The sequence below is a fragment of the Leucoraja erinacea genome, unplaced genomic scaffold (assembly GCF_028641065.1).
Source record: "Leucoraja erinacea ecotype New England unplaced genomic scaffold, Leri_hhj_1 Leri_139S, whole genome shotgun sequence".
Lineage (NCBI taxonomy): Eukaryota > Metazoa > Chordata > Chondrichthyes > Rajiformes > Rajidae > Leucoraja > Leucoraja erinaceus.
Window position 1 is genome coordinate 199,134 of NW_026575671.1, and position 20,765 is coordinate 219,898.

General features: G+C 47.9%; 1 protein-coding gene across 1 annotated transcript in view; it reads right to left on the reverse strand.

Moving 5' to 3' along the window:
* The window catches only part of LOC129715786 (histone-lysine N-methyltransferase ASH1L-like), a gene marked incomplete at its 3' end in the record, with an annotated part of 216,484 nt that extends 198,713 nt beyond the window's left edge, over window positions 1-17,771 (reverse strand). Inside the window, 2 exon segments of the mRNA XM_055665637.1 lie at window positions 12,886-12,993; window positions 16,635-17,771.
* Between the last annotated feature and the right edge of the window lie 2,994 nt (window positions 17,772-20,765).

Here is a 20,765-nt window from a genome sequence, read left to right on the forward strand (position 1 = left end):
GCTGATCATCCAACTCAGTATCCCGTACCTGCCTTCTCTCCATACCCCCTGATCCCCTTAGCCAGGGCCACATCTAACTCCCTCTTAAATATAGCCAATGAACTGGCCTCAACTACCCTCTGTGGCAGAGAGTTCCAGAGATTCACCACTCTCTGCGTGAAAAAAAAACGTTCTTCTCATCCGGTTTTAGCATTTTATCCTTAAGCTGTGACTTGTCCCTGGACTCCCTAACATTTAAACCAGCATTAAGAATTTTGCTATAAGTTCCCTCTCAATCTTCTAATGAGAGTATAAACCAAGCATCCAGTCTTTCTTCATAAGACAGTCCTGACATCCCAGGAATCAGTCTGGTGAACCGTCTCTGCACTCCCTCTATGGCAATTTTAATGTCCCTTCCTCAGATTTGGAGACCAAAACTGTACGCAATACTCCAGGTGTGGTCTCACCAAGACCCTGTACAACTGCAGTCGAACCTCTCTGCTCCTATACTCAAATCCTTTTGCAATGAAAGCTAACATACCATTCGCTGTTCGTATGTTCGAATGTTCGTAACGAGTCCGTAGGAGTTCATAGATATATCATAGTGGCTTGTTATGCCAGCTGTAGGTACTCGTGGCATCAGGTAAGTCGGGACGGTTTTTTCCAGCCCATTAAAAAATGTCCACAAGGGAAAAAAAAGGTCGGGATGAAAGAATTAAGTTGTGAAAGTGGGACCGGCCCTTTACTCTATTGTTCCTGTAATTAAGGGAGACTTTCCCTCCCCTCCAACAGCACTAACTAGACACATTCCTGAGAGCACTGAGCAAAAATTAAATTAGCATGAAAAATACATCAAAAACATGTGTTATATCTTTAAAAAAAAATGTTAAACCTGCAAACAGGCATAAGCAGCGTGCAGCTTCCAAGCATAAAATGGAATCCAGTTACAAACACCCTCACTGGCTGTGTTTCGCAATTTTCATTCACTGCGCCCCAGATTTGCAACGCTCACAAGAGTCACTGTGGTAACCAGCACTGACAGAACTCGTTTCAGGCTCAGGAATGGCATCATTACTGAAGTGTGTGTTTAAAATCCAGGTGACAATCGCAACGCAGGCACATTTATCCCCCCCAAAAGAAAAACTGGCCAGGGTCCTCAGTCAAATATCACGCACTTCCTGTTAAAAAAAGCAACTGTTTTTTTTTTTTTTAATTTTAAACATAGCTGAACTGGCTTCTTCTTCTTGCGAATGAAACAAAAAACCAAAGGAATAGTTAGATCTCAAGCTGGGTGTTGAGCAGCCAGTGTAGTGTGGCTGATTGTTACCAGCTGGAGAAACTCAGTGGCAGATCTATGGAGCGAAGGAAATAGGCAACGTTTCGGGCCGAAAACCCTTCTTCAGAGAAGAAGGGTTTCGGCCCAAAACGTTGCCTATTTCCTTCGCTCCATAGATGCTGCTGTTCCTTCTCCAGCTCTGCAGTTCCCTCTGAAACAATAGGTGGCTGATTATTATATCGTTCAAGGAATTTGTTCCTCTCGCTACTATTGTTGTCTCTGCTGGCGTCAATGTCTGCCAGGCCCCTGACACAGCTCCATTTGGTGGCTGGTAGAGATGACATGGTTGCCTGTCTGCTGCTCAGCTCCACATTCACAGTCTGGGTTCTGGCGGAGCCCCCCCCCCCATCCATCTCCAAACACCCAACTCCAGTACCAAGTCTGTTGAGATTAACCCACGCTCCTGCTGGACGGCTTCTATCTGGTGAAGAGATGTAACTGTGTAATGGACATGACCTTTTACACAGAGAGTGGTGAATCTGTGGAATTCTCTGCCACAGAAGGTAGTTGAGGCCACACAGTTCATTGGCTATATTTAAGAGGGAGTTAGATGTGGCCCTTGTAGCTAAAGGGATCAGGGGGTATGGAGAGAAGGCAGGGATGGGGTACCGAGTTGGATGATCATATCGAATGGCGGGGCAGGCTCGAAGGGCCGAATGGCCTATTCCTGCACCTATTTTCTATGTTTCTATGAGGTTGCCTTCCACTCCTGTGACCACTTGGAGGCTATCCGAACTACCAAAGCAAGGATATCGGGGCAGCACAGTGGTAGAGTTGCTGCCTTACAGATAGCCCTTGCTTTCCCTCTCTATCCTCCTCGCCCTTCCCAGTTCTCCCTCCACTGTTACTGTCTCTGACCACATTCTATCTTTGTCCTGCCCCCTCCCCTGACATCAGTCCGAAGAAGGGTCTCGACCTGAAATGTCGCCCATTCCTTCTCTCCAGAGATGCTGCCTGTCCCGCTGAGTTTCTCCAGCATTTTGTATCTACCTTCGATTTAAACCAGCATCTGCAGTTCTTTCCTACACATTTTTTTTGCTGCCTTACTGCGCCGGATTTGATCCTAACTACGGATGCCGTCTGTACGGAGTTTGTACGTTCTCCCCGTGACCAGCGTGGGGTTTCTCCAGGTTCTCCGGTTTCCTCCCACATTCAAAAGATGTGCCGGTTTGTATGTTGATTGGCTTGGTAAAATTGTAAATTGCCCCTAGTGTTCGGGGATCGCTGGTTGGCACGGATTCGGTGGGCTGAAGGGGCATGTTTTCGCGTTGTATCTCTAAACTAAACTAACTGCTGGCAACATGGACAATAGACAATAGGTGCAGGAGTAGGCTATTCGGCCCTTCGAGCCAGCACCACCATTCAATGTGATCATGGCTGATCATCCCCAATCAGTACCCCGTTCCTGCCTTCCCCCCAAATCCCCCGACTCCACTATTTTTAAGAGCCCTATCTAGCGCTCTCTTGAAAGCATCCAGAGAACCGGCCTCCACCGCCCTCTGAGGCAGAGAATTCCACAGACTCACCACTCTCTGTGAGAAAAAGTGCTTCCTCATCTCAGTTCTAAATGGCTTCCCCCTTATTCTTAAACTGTGTGTGGCCCCTGGTTCTGGACTCCCCCAACATCGGGAACATGTTTCCTGTCTCTAGCGTGTCCAAGCCCTTAACAATCTTATATGTTTCAATGAGATTCCCTCTCATCCTTCTAAACTCCAGAGTGTACAAGCCCAGCTGCTCCATTCTTTCAGCATATGACAGTCCCGCCATCCCGGGAATTAACCTTGTAAACCTACGCACCACTCCCTCAATAGCAATGGATGGATAGGTTCAAGAATTAAAAGTAAGATTCATACGAAGAACTGTACAAAAACATAGAAACATAGAAAATAGGTGCAGGAGTAGGCCATTCGGCCCTTCGAGCCTGCACCGCCATTCAATATGATCATGGCTCAGTATCCTGTACCTGCCTTCTCTCCATATCCCCTGATCCCTTTAGCCACAAGGACCACATCTAACTCCCTGTTAAATATAATCAATGAACTGGCCTTAACTACCTTCTGTGCAGAGAGTTCCAGACATCCCTTGACATCCACACTCACTCCTAATGATCCTAATCGCACAACCCTTTAGTTTGAAGTATCCAGGGCTTACACAATGAACATGACCCAGCAGAAACATGCCGCTCATGTCCACAACTTGGAGAAACATTACACTGTATAACAAACAGGTGAAGTAGCAACTATCAAAACCATATGCAGTGCAGGTTAAAGAACTGCACCCAGCGCCCACAAGGAATCCAGCTCATTTCTTAATCAACTTCAAATCAAACAAGAACCAACGTCACAACCAATCCATTCGGACGGCAATGCTTTCACATGCCGTCAATCAAATTAGAGATGCAACATGAATTAACAAACCCATTTTACTGGACTTTTGACTTGGGCCGCGCAGAGGTGGAGTTGGTAACTTGCAGCGCCCAACAACCGCGTTCGATCCCAACTACGGGTGCTGTCTCTGCGGAGTTTGTACGTTCTCCCCGTGACCTGCGAGGGCTTTCTCTGAGAACTTTAGTTTCCTCCCACACTCCAAAGATAGACAGGGTTGTACGTTAATCGGCTTGGTATAAAAGTAAAATTGTCGTGTGTGTGTGTGTGTGTGTGTGTGTGTGTGTGTGTGTGTGTGTGTGTGTGTGTGTGTGTGTGTGTGTGTGTGTGTGTGTGTGAGAGGATAATGTTAATGTGCGGGGATCAGTGCGGTTGGTACGGACTCGTTGGGCCAAAGGGCCTGTTTCCGTGCTGTATCTCTAAACTAAACCCTTGAGAACAAAGATCCTATAGCGGAGCAAGATAGACCACTCTTGCTAAATGCAATGGGCTGACGTGTAGTACGCAACGGAGCGGAACGTGGGCCTTTTTTTCATCCATTTCAGTAACCCGACCCGACTCGGGTGATCAACGTTGCGGGGGAACAGTTTGTGTTTTTATTTTTACGAGGATGTTTCCGTAACCGGCTTCCGTCTCCACACTAGTATCTTTGCTCTATGGGATCTTTGGTGCGGAGACGGAAGCCGGTTACGGAAATGGGGCCAAATATTACCCATGAATCTGCCCATGTCCGTACTACATCTTTTTCGTCGAGTTTACTATCTTGCTCGCTATAGGATCTTTGCTTTAGAAGACGGAGATATCATGAGAAGCCCCAAGAAATGCTACTTTTAACGGGATTAGTAACAGAGTTTTAACTATTTCTGCCACCCACTGCCATCCCAACCACGAGAGTACAAAGCGGGGAATGAAATGGCCATCACGTGGCATCTGGCTCCAGTATCACACATCAAATGCAAATTTATGGGGTAAAGAATGTCCATCCCTCTGCTGTATGGACACAAAGTGCTGGAGTAACTCAGCAGGTCTCCACACAGCGCAGTGGAGGGCAAATCAGCACATGATTTTAAGGCAGAGATAGACAAGTTCTTCATTGGAACAGTTGTCAAAGGTTATGGGGAAAAGGCAGGAAAATGGGATTAGGTGGCACAGATCAGCCATAATAATAATAAATGTATTTTCATAGCACATTTAAAAACAACTCACGTTGACCACAGTGCTGTACATCAGTGCACGTACTAATGTGCTACATACAATGGTTCACAGACCTAACAATACATACATAAACTGTTTACAGCGCCCCCTCAGAGGGGCTCAAAAACGCTAGGGAGTAGAAATAGGTTTTGAGTCTAGACTTAAAGGAGTCGATGGAGGGGGCAGGACTGATGAGGAGAGGGATGCTGTTCCACAGTCTAGGAGCTGCAACCGCAAAAGCACGGTCACTCCTGAGCTTAAACCTAGACCGCGGGATAGTCAGTATCCCCAAGTCAGCCGACCTGAGGGACCTGGAAGTAGAATGGTGGGTTTGATTATTTTTGATATGGAGAGAGGCCAGGATCGGGGTGGTGTGGTCAATTTTACGGGTGCCCGTCAGATTCAGATTCAGATTCAATTTTAATTGTCATTGTCAGTGTACAGTACAGAGACAACGAAATGCATTTAGCATCTCCCTGGAAGAGCGACATAGCAAACGATTTGAACAAATAATAATGTGTCCGGGGGGGGGGGGGGGGGGGGGGGGGTGATTGGCAGTCACCGAGGTACGTTGTTGAGTAGAGTGACAGCCGCCGGAAAGAAGCTGTTCCTCGACCTGCTGGTTCGGCAACGGAGAGACCTGTAGCGCCTCCCGGATGGTAGGAGGGTAAACAGTCCATGGTTGGGGTGAGAGCAGTCCTTGGCGATGCTGAGCGCCCTCCGCAGACAGCGCTTGCTTTGGACAGACTCAATGGAGGGGAGCGAGGAACCTGTGATGCGTTGGGCAATTTTCACCACCCTCTGCAATGCTTTCCGGTCGGAGACAGAGCAGTTGCCACACCATACTGTGGTGCAGTTGGTAAGGATGCTCTCGATGGCGCAGCGGTAGAAGTTCACCAGGATCTGAGGAGACAGATGGACCTTCTTCAGTCTCCTCAGGAAGAAGAGACGCTGATGAGCCTTCTTGATCAGAGTAGAGGTATTGTGGGTCCAAGAGAGGTCATCGGAGATGTTGACTCCCAGGAACCTGAAGCTAGAAACACGTTCCACCTCCGTCCCGTTAATGTGGATGCGGGTGTGCGTGCCGCCTCTGGACTTCCTGAAGTCTCGCTGCGGCGTTTTGGACCAATTGCAGGCAGGACAGGGATGATTAGCTGATGCCAGTGTATAGGGAGATGCAGTAGTCAAGGCGGGAGGAGATGAATGTGTGGGTGCTTTTTTTTTTTCAAGGTCATCGATTGAATGGCGGAGGAGACTTGATGGGCCGAATGACTTAATTCTGTTCCTATGACTTGTGAACAGACTGCAGCCTCTCCAAAACGTTGGCAGTTCATACACAGGCAGCACTATTGTTATTTGGCCTCTTTAACAGATTAAAAAACAAACAGATGCAATGCCAAACACCTCACAACTAATCAGTTACAGAGTATGGCATAATTACAACCGCAAATACAGCAACTCATTTGTGCAAACCAAGATGCCACAGGAGGTAAACAAATAAGTAACCAGTTAATAAAAGATGGTAGACAAAAATGCTGGAGAAACTCAGTGGGCGAGGCAGCATCTATAGATGCTGCCTCACCCACTGAGTTTCTCCAGCATTTTTGTCTACCTTCGATTTTTCCAGCATCTGCAGTTCCTTCTTAAATAGTTAATAAAGGGCAATGTGTTGGGAGTAACTCAGCGGGTCAGGCAGCATCTGTGGAGAATGTGGATAGGTGACGTTCCAAAGATGCTGGAGTAACTCAGCGGGTCAGGCAGCATCTGTGGAGAACATGGATAGGTGACGTTTCACAGAGTGCTGGAGTAACTCAGTGGGACAGGCAGCATCTGCGGAGAACGTGGATAGGTGACTTTCCACAGAGTCTTGGAGTAACTCAGCGGGTCAGGCAGCATCTGTGGAGAACATGGATAGATGACGTTCCACAGAGTGCTGGAGTAACAGCGGGACAGGCAGCATCTGTGGACAACATGGATAGGTGACGTTCCACAGAGTGCTGGAGTAACTCAGCGGGACAGGCAGCATCTGTGGAGAACATGGATAGGTGACATTTCACAGAGTGTTGGAGTAACTCAGCGGGTCAGTCAGCATCTGTGGAGAACATTGATAGGTGACATTTCACAGAGTGCTGGAGTAACTCAGCGGGTCAGGCAGCATCTGTGGAGAACATGGATAGGTGACATTCCACAGAGTGCTGGAGTAACTCAGCGGGTCAGGCAGCATCTGTGGAGAACATGGATAGGTGACGTTCCACAGAGTGCTGGAGTAACTCAGCGGGTCAGGCAGCATCTGTGGAGAACATGGATAGGTGACGTTTCACAGAGTGCTGGAGTAACTCAGCAGGACAGGCAGCATCTGTGGAGAACGTGGATAGGTGACGTTTCAGGTCGGGGCCTTTCTTCATACTGTTACAAAAAAAGACACAAAGTGCTGGAGTAACAGTGGGTAACTCTGCAGGCATCCACAAGTAGCTCGTTAATGTTTTTATTATATATAAACATAAATGAGCTGCTTGTGGATATAAAAGAATATTAAAACAAATAGCCCAGTGACAACCCCTTCTCATGTCTCTAACATCCCTAGTCCCAGACTCTCCCACTAGTGGAAACATTCTCTCCACATCCACTCTATCCTGGCCTTTCACTGTACACTCAGAAAACAAACCATTCAATGATCAAAAGCAGCAAAAAGTACAACATCTCCCAATAAAAACAAGATCATTTCACCAGGAAAAGAGCAAAGGACAATTACATAGAAATATGAAAATCCAATCACCAGTTTGGTCACCAAGTTTGACTGACCTCGATCTTGCTGGGTTTAGCAATGTCATAAATACATGGCTATCTAAAAAATGCCCCATGCTTCAATGCAGCACTCCCACAGAAATACTCCAGATTATGACCTGGATAGAGTGGATGTGGAGAAGATGCTTCCACTAGTGGGAGAGGCTAGGTCCAGAGGGCAGAGCCTCAGAATTAAAGGACGTTCCTTTAGGAAGGAGATGAGGAGGAATTTTTTTTTTAGTCAGCAGGTGGTGAATCTGTGGAATTCATGTGGAGGCCGTCAATAGATATTTTTACGGCAGAGAGAGAGAGATAGATTGATTAGTCCGGGTGTCAGGGGTTATGGGGAGAAGGCAAGAGAATGGGGTTAGGAAGGAGAGAGATTGAATGGCAGATTGGACTCGATGGACCGAATGGCCTAATTTTGCTCCTGTCACTTATGAAGTTATTATGAACGGCAAACTGAGACTATTCAGGTCAAGGCAAGTTTATGGCCATATGCACAAGCACAATGACATGCAGGTACAATCCCAATCTTGCAACACAGGCACGGGCACATGGATATCAAAATCAAATTACACATACAATTCTGCAAGACAATTAAAGGAAGAATTGTGCAAAAAATAAAAGAAAAGTAATTTGCACACGACACAATTAGACTTGAGATAAAGAACCTCTTCGTCCCAGCAGGTCGGCACCGACCAACGATCACCTCGTACACTAGCACGATCCTACACACTAGGGACAATTAACCTGCAAACCTGCACGTCTTTGGAATGTGGGAGGAAACCAGAGCACCCAGAGAAAACCCACACGGTCACAAGGAGAACGTACAAACTCCGTGCAAACAGCACCTGCAGTCACGATCTAACCCAGGTCAGTGGCTCTGTGAGGCAGCAACTCTACCACTGTGCTACCCCATTAGAAAACAACCAAGACTGGAGCAGTGCAAGAGGTGGTCGACAGTGCTCCGGAGGAGGTTCACCAGAACCATCCCAGGAATGAGTGGGTTAACGTACGATGAGGGTTTAACAGCACAGGTCCTGTACTCGCTGGAGTTTACTAAAAATGAGGGGGGGGTCCTCATTGAAACGTACCGAAAAGTGAAAGGCCTTGATAGAGTGGATGTGGAGAGGATGTTTCCACTCGTAGGAGAGTCTAGGACTAGAGGTCACAGCCTCGGTTTGATCAGTCTGGAGAAGGCGACCCAACTTCCGACCCGACTTTGGAGCCTCGGAGGCTAGGCCGCGGGCCAGTGGATGACATCATCGGGAGCTCGAGTTCTGTTTTCCGGAGCTCCCGCAACTACAGCTGCGTCCGCTGGCCTGGTGGACGGCAGCTTCGGCAGCTTCGACCGCCCCGGGCCGCGGAGTTTGAACCGGCCCGGTTGCGGAGCACGGATTCAGCCGCGGGACTTACCTACCATCACCCGGCGGGGTCACAACATCGGAGGCTTGGATTGCCTCAGCGCAGAGGGAGAGCAAGGTGGGAAGAGACAATGACTTTGGGACTTAAACTGTGTTGAGTGTTTGTTATTTAGTCGATGTTATGACTGCAGGCTAAACCATTTCGTTGCACTGAAAAGTGCAATGACAATAAATTGAATCAAATCAAATCAAGAAGGGTCTCAACCCGAAACGTCACCATAGATGCTGCCTCACCCGCTGAGTTTCCCCAGCATTTTTGTCTACCTTCGATTTTTCCAGCATCTGCAGTTCCTTCTTAAACATTTCTGAAGTCAATAGACAAAAGGTGCAGGAGTAGGTCATTCGGCCCTTTGAGCCAGCACCGCCATTCAATATGATCATCCCCAATCAGTACCCCGTTCCTGCCTTCTCCCCATATCCCCCGACTCTGCTATTTTTAAGAGCTCAATCTAGCTCTCTCTTGAAAGCATCCAGAGAACCTGCCTCCACCACCCTCTGAGGCAGAGAATTCCACAGACTTCCATGATCAGTTCCATGACTTTAAGCGAGAGGTTATCGATGGGGCATCACTCAAACACATGCTCTATCTCTCCCCACCCAGGCTCAGCCAACCACAGTGGTGTCGTCTGCAGATTTACAGATGACTTTCTCGAAATAGCAGGAAACGAACGGGTTCACTTTCTACATTACAACAGTCACCGCAATTCAAAAGAAGTGGTTGCAAGGCGCCCTGATTTTGCAAATAAAGTGCGCGGATTCAGGTTTGCACCCACCAAGATTGTACAAGATTACACTTAACGCAAGATTATCTTTCTGATAATCACTTTGATCAACAAACAATTATTTCATTCTGGTTTTTGAGGTCTTGTGTTCACATACCAAACTGCTAAATAGAACTTTATTTTGTAAAACAACAAAGTATCAGACAGGCAATTGTGATATATAGTCTGCAAAATATTTAAACAGTTCATAAGTTCTAGGAACAGAATTACACCATTCTGCCCATCACCTACTCTGCCATTGCATCATGGCTGATCTATCATTCCCTCTCAACCCCATTTTCCTGCCTTCTCCCCATAATACCCTTATTAATCAAAATTCAATCAATCCCCACCTTAAAAATGTCCATCGATTTGGCCTCCACAGCCGTCTGTGGCAATGAATTCCACAGAATGCTGACTACAGAAATTCCTCCTCATCTCCTTTCTAAAGGAACATCCTTTAATTTTGAGGCTGTGCCCTCTGGTCCTAGAATCTTGCACTAGTGGAAACATCCTCTCCACATTCACTCTATCCAGTGCTAATTTAAAGTTTAAATCCCGAATAAATCTTCCACAGACTAAACGTAGCCAGACATCCTCTAATGTAGACAAAAATGCGGGAGAAACTCAGCGGGTGAGGCAGCATCTATGGAGCGAAGGAATAGGTGACGTTTCAGGTCGAGACCCTTCTTCAGACTGATGTGGGGGAAGAAAAAAGGAAGTGGCGGAGACAGTGGGCTGTGGGAGAGCTGGGGAGGGGAAGGAGGGAGAAAGCAGGGACTACCTGAAATTGGAGGTCAATGTTCATACCGCTGGGGTGTAAACTCCCCAAGTGAAATATGAGGTGCTGCTCCTCCAATTTACGGTGGTCCTCACTCTGGCCATGGAGGAGGTCCAGGACAGAAAGGTCGGATTTGGAATGGGAGGGGGGATTTGAAGTGCTGAGCCACCGGGACATCAGGTTGGTTAATGGGAACCAAGTCGTCTATCTGACTTCCCAATAATATATTATTTTAAACAAAAATAACATTAAGGGTAAACCATTTCAACTACATTGATGTGGAGGTGATGTAATTGCTGGCAACACACAAATAGCTGTCACCTGATCCCCAGCCTCCTTCCACCACAAGCACACAGCAGGTGACATGCCCTGTAAACTCACTCCTAACTCAGATCAGTTAAGATTAAACAGGTTTCTGTGAAAGGATATTCGGGTGAACTATTCTAAACATAAGCAAGTCGTAATTTGTGTGATTGCGGCTGTCTAATGCCTCTCCGTTGCCCTTCCAACGGAGAGGCTTGCAAGCCTCTACTGGCAGACATTTAAGACTGGGTAACAATGCAAGATTTTCTTTCCCTTGAGGAAGACGGTGTGATGGAGCAGCAGCCTCTCCGTGATCCTGACCCTGACCTCATGTGCTGTGTGTGTGGAGTTTGCACCGTCTCTCTGTGACTGTGTGGGTTTTCCTCCCACGTCCTAATGTCGTGCAGGTTTGTAGGTAATTTGCCCTCCGCAAATGCCTCTCGTGTGTGGGGACAATAGACAATAGATGCAGGAGTAGGCCATTCGGCCCCTCCAGCCAGCACCGCCATTCACTGTGATCATCCACTGTGATCATCCACAATCACTACCCCGTTCCTGCCTTCTCCACATATCCCCCGACTCCGCAATCTTTAAGAGCCCTTTCTTGCTCTCTTGAAAGCATCCAGAGAACCGGCCTCCACCACCCTCTGAGGCAGAGAATTCCACAGACTCACAACTCTGTGTGAAGAAGTATTTCCTCGTCTCCGTTCTAAACGACCTACCCCTTAATTCTTAAACTGTAGCCCCTGGATCTGAACTCCCCCAACATCGGGAACATGTTTCCTGCCTCTGGCATGTACAAACCGTTAATATAATCTTATATGTTTCAATAAGATCCTCTCTCGTGCTTCTAAACTCCAGATAATACAAGCCCAGCCGCTCCATTCTCTCAGCATATGACAGTCCCGCCATCGCGGGAATTAACCTTGTAAACCTACGCTGCACCCCCTCAATAGCAAGAATGTCCTTCCTCAAATTAGGGGACCTAAACTGTACACAATACTCCAGGTGTGATCTCACTAGGGCCCTATACAACTACAGAAGGACCTCTTTGCCCCTATACTCAACTCCTCTTGTTATGAAGGATGAGAGGGCAGTGGATGAGAAAGTGTGAATGGGTATTCATTGCACGGCACGGACTTGAAGGGCCCCAGGGCTTGTTTCCATGCTGCATATTTAAACTAAACTCGAAACAACACAGACACTTGAGGTTATCACAGAACCATGTAAGAAAAGAAGCATCTTCTCAACTACTACCAGGCAATGGAACACAACACAACACTAACCTCCACTATGAACTATCTGTGGTTGCACTAAGGATTTGGGGCTCTTTGGACTAGTATTGGGGTAGTATCTAGTGTGTACATGTCTGTTATGTTGCTGCAAGTAAGAATTTAATTGTTCCATTGGCAGTACATGTGACAATTAAACAAGTCTGCGAGTTGGGGGCTATGTGCCAGTGGATAGGGCGGGGATGAGGTAAAAGAAGCCAATGAATAATATTAATAGTGTCTGTGTGTGTGTGTGTGTCTGTGTGCCTGTGTGTGTGTGTGTGTGTGTGTGTGTGTGTGTGTGTGTGTGTGTGTGTGTGTGTGTGTGTGTGTGTGTGTGTGTGCGTGTGTCTGTGTGTTTGTGTGTGTGTGTGTCTGTGAGTGCGTGTGTGTGTGCGTGTGTGTGTCTGTGTCTGTGTCTGTCTAACACCGCAGGCCTCCTCCTCCTCCCCCACATCCGCGCCCCCCCCCCCCCCCCCACCACCACCACGTTGAGGGGACGGTACCCGATGGGTCCCACTTAGTCGAACCACAATTAAACAAGTCTGAAGAAAGGTCTCAACCAAAAACGTTACCCAATTAAACCCTGTTGATTTTTGAAAATCCTCGCAGACACCAGTGCAATCTTTTAATCAACCTATTTTATTTCAAATGTATTTGCTTACTTGAATTTACAATTCTCCATTTTCTGTGGTGGGATTCAAACTCATGTCCAGGCCCATGGATATTATCCAGTAACTTAACCATTCAGTACTGTAGAAATTCAATAGGTGCTGCAAACATAAACCAGAACCATTTCATCATCCAATTATCATAACCTCAAAGTGGTACTCATTATTTATCAGATTATATATACCCTCTGCTATAGCCAAAACATCCCATGTCAATTTTACTCAGCAAACCAGAGTTCAAGTTCATAACCATCATAAGTGGTGCATGGCTGTAATAGATTAAATGCAAAGTCTATTACACAGACTGCTGGGGCAACTCAGCAGGTCAGGCAGCATCTCTGGAGAGCATGGATGGACAACGTTTCGGCTTGGGACCCTTCTTCAACATCGCCCCGAAAAATCACCCATTCTTGTCCTCTGGAAATCTGCCCGACCTGTGTAGGAAGGAACTGCCGATGCTAGTTTATCCCGAAGATAGACATGCTGGAGTAACTCAGCATGTCAGGCAACAACTCTGGAGAAAAGGAATAGGTGATGCTACGGGTCAGAAGCCTGATCTGCTGAGTTCCTCCAGCACTTTGTGTTTTACTTAAGATTTCAGCATCTGCAATTCCTTGCGTCTCGAGTATGCAAAGTATACTGATATAACATGGATCTGCAGATTGAATTGATTGGAATACATTTTATTAGCCAAGTATGTATACATACATACAAGGAATTTGCCTTGGTGCTTTGCCTGCAAGTAACAACACAATATACAGTAGACAATTAAAAATAAAACATTATAATTTAAACATGTGATGAATAAAATAAAATACCAGAGCAAAAGGAGGCTACAGACTTTTGGCTGTTGAGTAGAACTATTGCTCGAGGAAAGCTGTTTTTATGTCTGTCTGTGGAGGCTTTGACAGCCCGGAATCACCTCCCAGAGGGAAGTGCTTCAAAGAGTTTGTGGCCAGGGTGAGAGGGGTCAGAGATGATCTTACCCACTCACTTCCTGGCCCTTGCAGTGCACAGTTCACCAATGGGGGGGGGGGGGAGGTTGCAACCTGTTGGTTTATACCGAAGATAGACACAAAATTCTGTAGTAACTCAGCAGGTCAGGCAACATCTCTGGAGAAAATGGATCGGTGAAATCTCAGGTTGGGTGTGATTTTGACCTGAAACATCACCTACCCATGTTCTCCAGAGATACTACCCGGCCTGCTGAGTGACTCCAGCATTTTGTGTTTATCAATGTATAATGATACACTGATGTGTGTTGGTTTGGAAACAGTAAAAAAGCACTTCAATTATAAAGATAACAAATCCTAAATATAGACAAGCACTCAAAGATACGTCTCACCTGCCCCAATGTCACATGTTTCTAGTGCACAGACCAAGTCACGGTTTTATAATGCTGAATGACATCAAAGTCTGAATACTGGTAGTACTGAGCTTACAACCTCAACTTTAAAAGCAAACTTCAGCCAGGCGGGTTCAAACATCCTACAAGTGTGCCCAGTGTGTCAGAAGTGTATGTGCGAGATTCCTGGTTATTTCTGAAGAGGATCAGGGGAACTTGGGGTCAATTGTTGCACACACAAATCTCAAACGAGGAACAAAAAAGGTCTTCAACAAAGGCCGTTCACTTTTCATAAAGCGGGCTCTTTGTTTCCAGTAAGTGCACCTGAAAACTCAGGCTCAGAAAGCACTCCAGCCACAATTAGGCTTGAGGATCGCATTAAGGTTAAGATTTTAAAGCAACGCTCAGCAGAATGAGGACATTTCCGTCAACAGCTGTGACTGCGTCCTTTTGAAGGGTTGGCAAAAGCGGACAGCGATACCTCACTTCAGATGACACTACATCAAACCAACTCAGACTTCAAAATGTAACCTTAAAACAATATAATGAAACCACACCACTAGAAAGGATCTTTCCTGAGGCAAGATAACCAAGTCTAATTTTAACTCATGAAAACACCAAGAAAAGACTTACTTTCTTGATCGTAGATCCACAAGTTGAATCACACTTTTTACCCTTCCTCTTTCATACACCAAGTTCACTAAGTTTTGCTTTAACTCACAAAAACTCCCAGAAAACACAGGCTTTCTCGACAGTAAATCTAAATTCAGATCACACTTTGACTTCAATTTTAATATCATATAAATATGCTGAAAATATCAACGCTTTGCCCTTGATCGCTAACCAAACTCTTAGGAAATTACAAAATTAAAAATCCTTTCAGCTACAGACTGGTGTGAACATCCTGACAAAAAAAGTGTCAACTTAAGAAAACAAAAATGAATCAACAAGTTTTAAGAGGAAGATTCAACGAGGAATGACAACATAGAAACTTACAAAATTCTTAAGGGGTTGGACCGGCTAGATGCAGGAAGATTGTTCCCGATGTTGGGGAAGTCCAGGACAAGGGGTCACAGCTTAAGGATATGTGGGAAATCCTTTAAGACCGAGATGAGAAAAACATTTTTCACACAGAGAGTGGTGAATCTCTGGAACTCTCTGCCACAGAGGGTAGTTGAGGCCACAGTTCATTGGCTATATTTAAGAGTGAGTTAGATGTGGCCCTTGTGGCTAAAGGGATCAGGAGGTATGGAGAGAAGGCAGGTACGGGATACTGAGTTGGATGATCAGCCATGATCATATTGAATGGCGGTGCAGGCTCAAAGGGCCGAAAGGCCTACTCCTGCACCTATTTTCTATGTATCTATGTATCTAAAAACAATGCATATCAAGATGGAAAAAAAGTGGAGGGGGTGGAGGGGTGCAAGAGGGAAAGAGAAAGATTGCTATAAACGAGCAGAAACTGCATGGGTGCATGAAAGCGGGCAAACAGGGATCTCGGTTTTCTGGAAATCAAACTAGTAAGCCAGTACGAATGAGAGAGAGAAAAAAAGGGAATAAAGGATTCGAAATCGCAATAATCCTTCACCGCCACCTCCCCAAATGTGGGGACACGCACACACACACACACAGAACAAACACATTTTAGCCGGCCTTAAGACGTGTGCTCGCAAAAAAATGCCACCTTTAACAACCCCTCGCAGATTGATTAAAAAAAAAAGACCTTTAATTTAACCACCCACCATATTGACAGATACCCTCCCCTCCTTCACCACTCTCTTACCTGCTCGTTAAACGATTGCTCTTCCCTATCACACACACATTACTCAATCCAACAGTCCGCCATGGCACACGAGAGAGAGGAGGGAGGGAGGGAGGGAGAGAGGGAGAGAGAAAAAAGAAAAGCGAATGCTTCTCCCTTTTCTAACAGCATTCTCGGTCACACACACACACACATATATATATATATACACACACACACACACACACACAAACAAAGACCGTAAGTTCTGCTTGTTGCACACTGGTGGAGAGGAGAGGGGGGGGGGGGGGGGGGGAAGAGGGACACCTGTTTTTTTTTTTCCTCTCCTCGCCCTCCTTTTAATTATCTCGTTTTTTCTCTTTTAAAAAACACTAAAACACGCAAAAGTGAGTGCGCCTAACCACCATATTGACAAGACACCCTCCCCCTCCTTCACCACTCTCTAACCTGCTCGTTAAACGTTTGCTCCTTCCCTCTCACACAAACACATTACTCAATCCAACAGTCCGCCATGGCACACGAGAGAGAGGAGGGAGAGGGAGAAGAGGGGAAAAAAAAAAAGAAAAGCGAATGCTTTCTCCCTTTTATAACAGCATTCTCGGTCAGACACCCTCCCCTCCTTCACCACTCTCTTACCTGCTCGTTAAACGTTGCTCTTCCCTCTCACACAAACACATTACTCAATCCAACAGTCCGCCATGGCACACGAGAGAGAGAGGAGGGAGAAGAGAGGAAGAAAAAAAGAAAGAAAAGCGAATGCTTTTCCCTTTTATAACAGCATTCTCGGTCGTTTTTTCCCCTCTCACACACACACACACACTTACTGCATTTTGTCTCTGTACTGTACACTGACAAATGGCAATTAAAGTTGAATCTGATCTGAACCTGACACACTCACACACACATTCACTGCATTTTGTTGTCTCTGTACTGTAACACTGACAATGACACTTAAAGTTGAATCTGAATCTGACACACACACACACACACACTTACTGCATTTTGTTGCCTATGTACTGTACACTGAAAATGACAATTAAAGTTGAATCTGATCTGAATCTGAATCTGACACACATATACTCACACACACACTTACTGCATTTCGTTGACTCTGCACTGTACACTGACAATGACAATTAAAGTTGAATCTGAATCTGAATCTGACACACATATACACACACACACACACTTACTGCATTTCGTTGTCTATGTACTGTACACTGAAAATGACAATTACAAAGTTGAATCTGAATCTGATCTGAATCTGACACACATACACACTTACAGCATTTCGTTGTCTCTGCACTGTACACCGAAAATGACAATTACAAAGTTGAATCTGAATCTGATCTGAATCTGACACACATATACACACACTTACAGCATTTCGTTGTCTCTGCACTGTACACCGAAAATGACAATTACAAAGTTGAATCTGAATCACATATACACACACACACACACTTACTGCATTTCGTTGTCTATGCACTGTACACTGAAAATGACAATTACAAAGTTGAATCTGAATCTGAATCACACATATATATTCCCACACACACACGCACACTCACACACACACAAAGACCGTTAGTTCTGCTTGTTGCACAGGTGGAGAGGAGTTAGGGGGGGACCCGTGGTGTTGTTTTTTTTCCTCTCCTCGCCCTCTCTCCTTTTAATTATCTCTTGTGCCCTCTCCTTTGAAGAATAACACTAAAGCGCTGAAAGTGAGTGCGCCATGGAGAGACATAAACACAAAATGGCGGCGGGGCCGGGGCCGGGCAGTGAGGGAAGGCTAAGGCTGCAGCCGCCCCGTCACAAACACAACCCCCCCTCCTTATTCCACGTCCCCCCCGCCACAAACACCCCGTCCCCCCCCCCACCCCAACCCCGCGGCCCAAACTGAAAAATAAAATCCACCTCTTACCCATTTTTTTTCCACCTCGCCCCTCCCCCCCCCCCCCATCTTTTACCCATCGCCCCCCCGCGCCGGCCACCTTTTGGCTTAAATCCCAAGTTGCGGCGCTCGTCATTGTCCCCGCGCGGACCGGGAGAGAAGGAGGAAGGGGCAAAGGCCACAGGCCACGGTTCAACCGGGAAAACGCGGGTTCGTGGGCATTTCTGGGGGGGGTTTTGGGGGTTTTTTTGGGGCAAGGTCGTGAGTTGTCACCCACAATGCACCGCGCGGAGGGCAAGCTGCAAGGGTGGGGGGGGGGGTGGAGAGGAGGGAGGAGAGAAGGGGAGGAGGAGGAGGGGTGGGAGGAGAGAAGGGAGGAGGAGGAGAGAAGGGAGGAGGAGAGAAGGAGAGGAGGAGGAGAGCATAGAGGTTAGAGAGGGGGAAGAGGAGGAGGAGGGGAGGAGGGAGGGGAGGTAGTCAAACCCAAAGATCCTCCAAATACTGCAAACTAATAATAATAATACCTACTATCCAGGAGGGGAGGAGGGGTGGAAGGGGAGGAGGAGGAGAGAGATGAGGGAGGGAGGAGGAGGAGGGGGGGGAGGGGAAAGAGGAGGAGGAGGAGGGGAGGGAGGAGTGGAGGGGGAGGAGAGAAGGGGAGGAGGAGGGAGGAGGAGGAAGGGAGGGAGGAGGAGGAGGAGGAGAGGAGGAGGAGAGAGGAGGTGGAGAGGAGGGGGTGGAGAGGAGGGAGGAGAAGGAGGAGGATGAGAGGAGGAGGAGGAGGAGGAGGGAGGAGGGAGGAGGGAGGAGGAGGTGGAGAGGAGGGAGGGAGGGGGAGAGAAGGGGAAGAGGAGGGGTGGGGAGAAGGAGGAGAAGGGGGGGGAGAGGAGGAGGGGGGGTGGGAGGGAAAGAGGAGGAGGAGAGGAGGGAGGAGAGGGAGGGAGGAGGAGAGGGGTGGGAGGGGAGAAGGAGGAGGAGAGGGGGAGGGAGGAGGAGAAGGGGAGGAGGGAGGAGGAGGGGTGAGAGGAAGGAGGGAGGAGGAGGAGGAGGAGGAGAGAGGGAGGAGAGAGAGAGGAGGAGGGGGGGAGAGAGAGAGGAGGAGGAAGGGAGAGGAGGAGGGAGAGTGGGTAGGAGGTAAAGGGGAGGAGGAGAAGGTGGAGAGAGGAGGAGAAGGAGGAGAGAGAGAGGAGGGAGGAGTGGGAGAGGAGTAGTGGAGGAGGAGGAGGAGGGGGAGGAGAGGAGAGAGGAGGGGAGGGGTGGAGAGGGAGGGAGGTCACCAAACCTCCAAAAAATGGCAAATTCGCTACATGTGGATAAATGTGAGGTTATCACTTTGGTGGCAAAAACAGGAAGGTAGACTATTACCTGAATTATCTGCTCCAGGAGAGGAGGAGGAGATGAGGTGGGAGAAGGGAGAGGAGGAGGAGGGAGGAGGAAAAGAAGGAGGAGGGAGGAGGAAAAGGAGGAGGGAGAGGAGGAGGAGAAGAAGGAGAAGAGAGGGAGGAGAAGGAGGAGAGAGAGAGGAGGGGTGGGAGGGAAAGAAGAGGAGGGGAGGGGAGAGGAGAAGAAGGAGAGAGAAGGGGAGGAGAAGGAAGGGGGAGGAGGGAAGGAGTGGAGGAGGGGGGAGAGGAAGGAGGGAGGAGGAGGTGGAGAGGAGGGAGGAGAGAGGGAGGGGTGGAGAGGGAGGGAGGTCACCAAACCTCCAAAAATTGCAAATTCGCTACATGTGGATAAATGTGAGGTTATCACTTTGGTGGCAAAAACAGGAAAGTAGATGATTATCTGAATTATCTGCTCCAGGAGAGGAGGAGAGGAGGCGGGAGGAGGAGGGAGGAGGAGGGAGGAGAAGGAGGTGTGTAGGGGAGAAGGAGGAAGGGAGAGGGGTGGGAGGGGAGGAGGAGGGGAGGGAGAGAAGGGAGGGGAGGGGAGAGGGAGGGAGAGAGAGGGAGGAGGAGGGAGGAGAGAAGGGAGGAGAGAAGGGGAGGAGGAAGGAAGGAGGAGAGAGAGAGGGGAGGAGGGAGGAGGAGAGAGGGAGGGTGTGGAGAGGGAGGGGAGGTCACCAAACCTCCAAAAATTGCAAATTCGCTACATGTGGATAAATGTGAGGGTATGACTTTGGTGGCAAAAAAAAACAGGGAAGTAGATGATTATCTGAATTATCTGCTCCAGGAGAGGAGGAGGGAGGAGGAAGGAGGAGAGGAGGAGGAGGGAGAGAGGAGGAGGGAGGAGGGGAGGGGAGAGGGAGGAGGGGGAGGAGGAGGTGGGAGAGAGGAAGGAGGAGGTGGGAGGGGGAGGGGGGGAGGAGGAGGAGAAAAAAGGAGGAGAGAGGAGGAGGAGGGGAGGAAGGAGGGGAGGAGAGGAGGGGGAGGGGTGGAGAGGGAGGGAGGTCACCAAACCTCCAAAAATTGCAAATTCGCTACATGTGGATAAATGTGAGGTTATCACTTTGGTGGCAAAAACAGGAAAGTAGATGATTATCTGAATTATCTGCTCCAGGAGAGGAGGAGAGGAGGCGGAGAGGAGGAAGGAGAGGAGAGAAGGAGAGGAGGGGTGGAGAGGAGGAGGGAGAGAGGGAGGAGGAGAGAGAGGAGGAGAGAGGAGGAGATAGAGGAGGGGAGGAGGGAGAGAGAGAGGAGGAGGAGGAGGAGAGAGGAGAGAGAGGAGAGGAGAGGAGGAGGAGAGCATTAGAGGTTAGAGAGGGGGAAAGAGGAGGAGGAGGGGGGAGGAGGGAGGGGAGGTAGTCAAACCTCCAAATACTGCAAACTAATAATAATAATACCTACTATCCAGGAGGGGTGTGGAAGGGGAGGAGGAGGAGGAAGGGGAGGGAGGGGTGGGGGAGGAGAGAGGAGGGGGTGGAGAGGAGGGGGTGG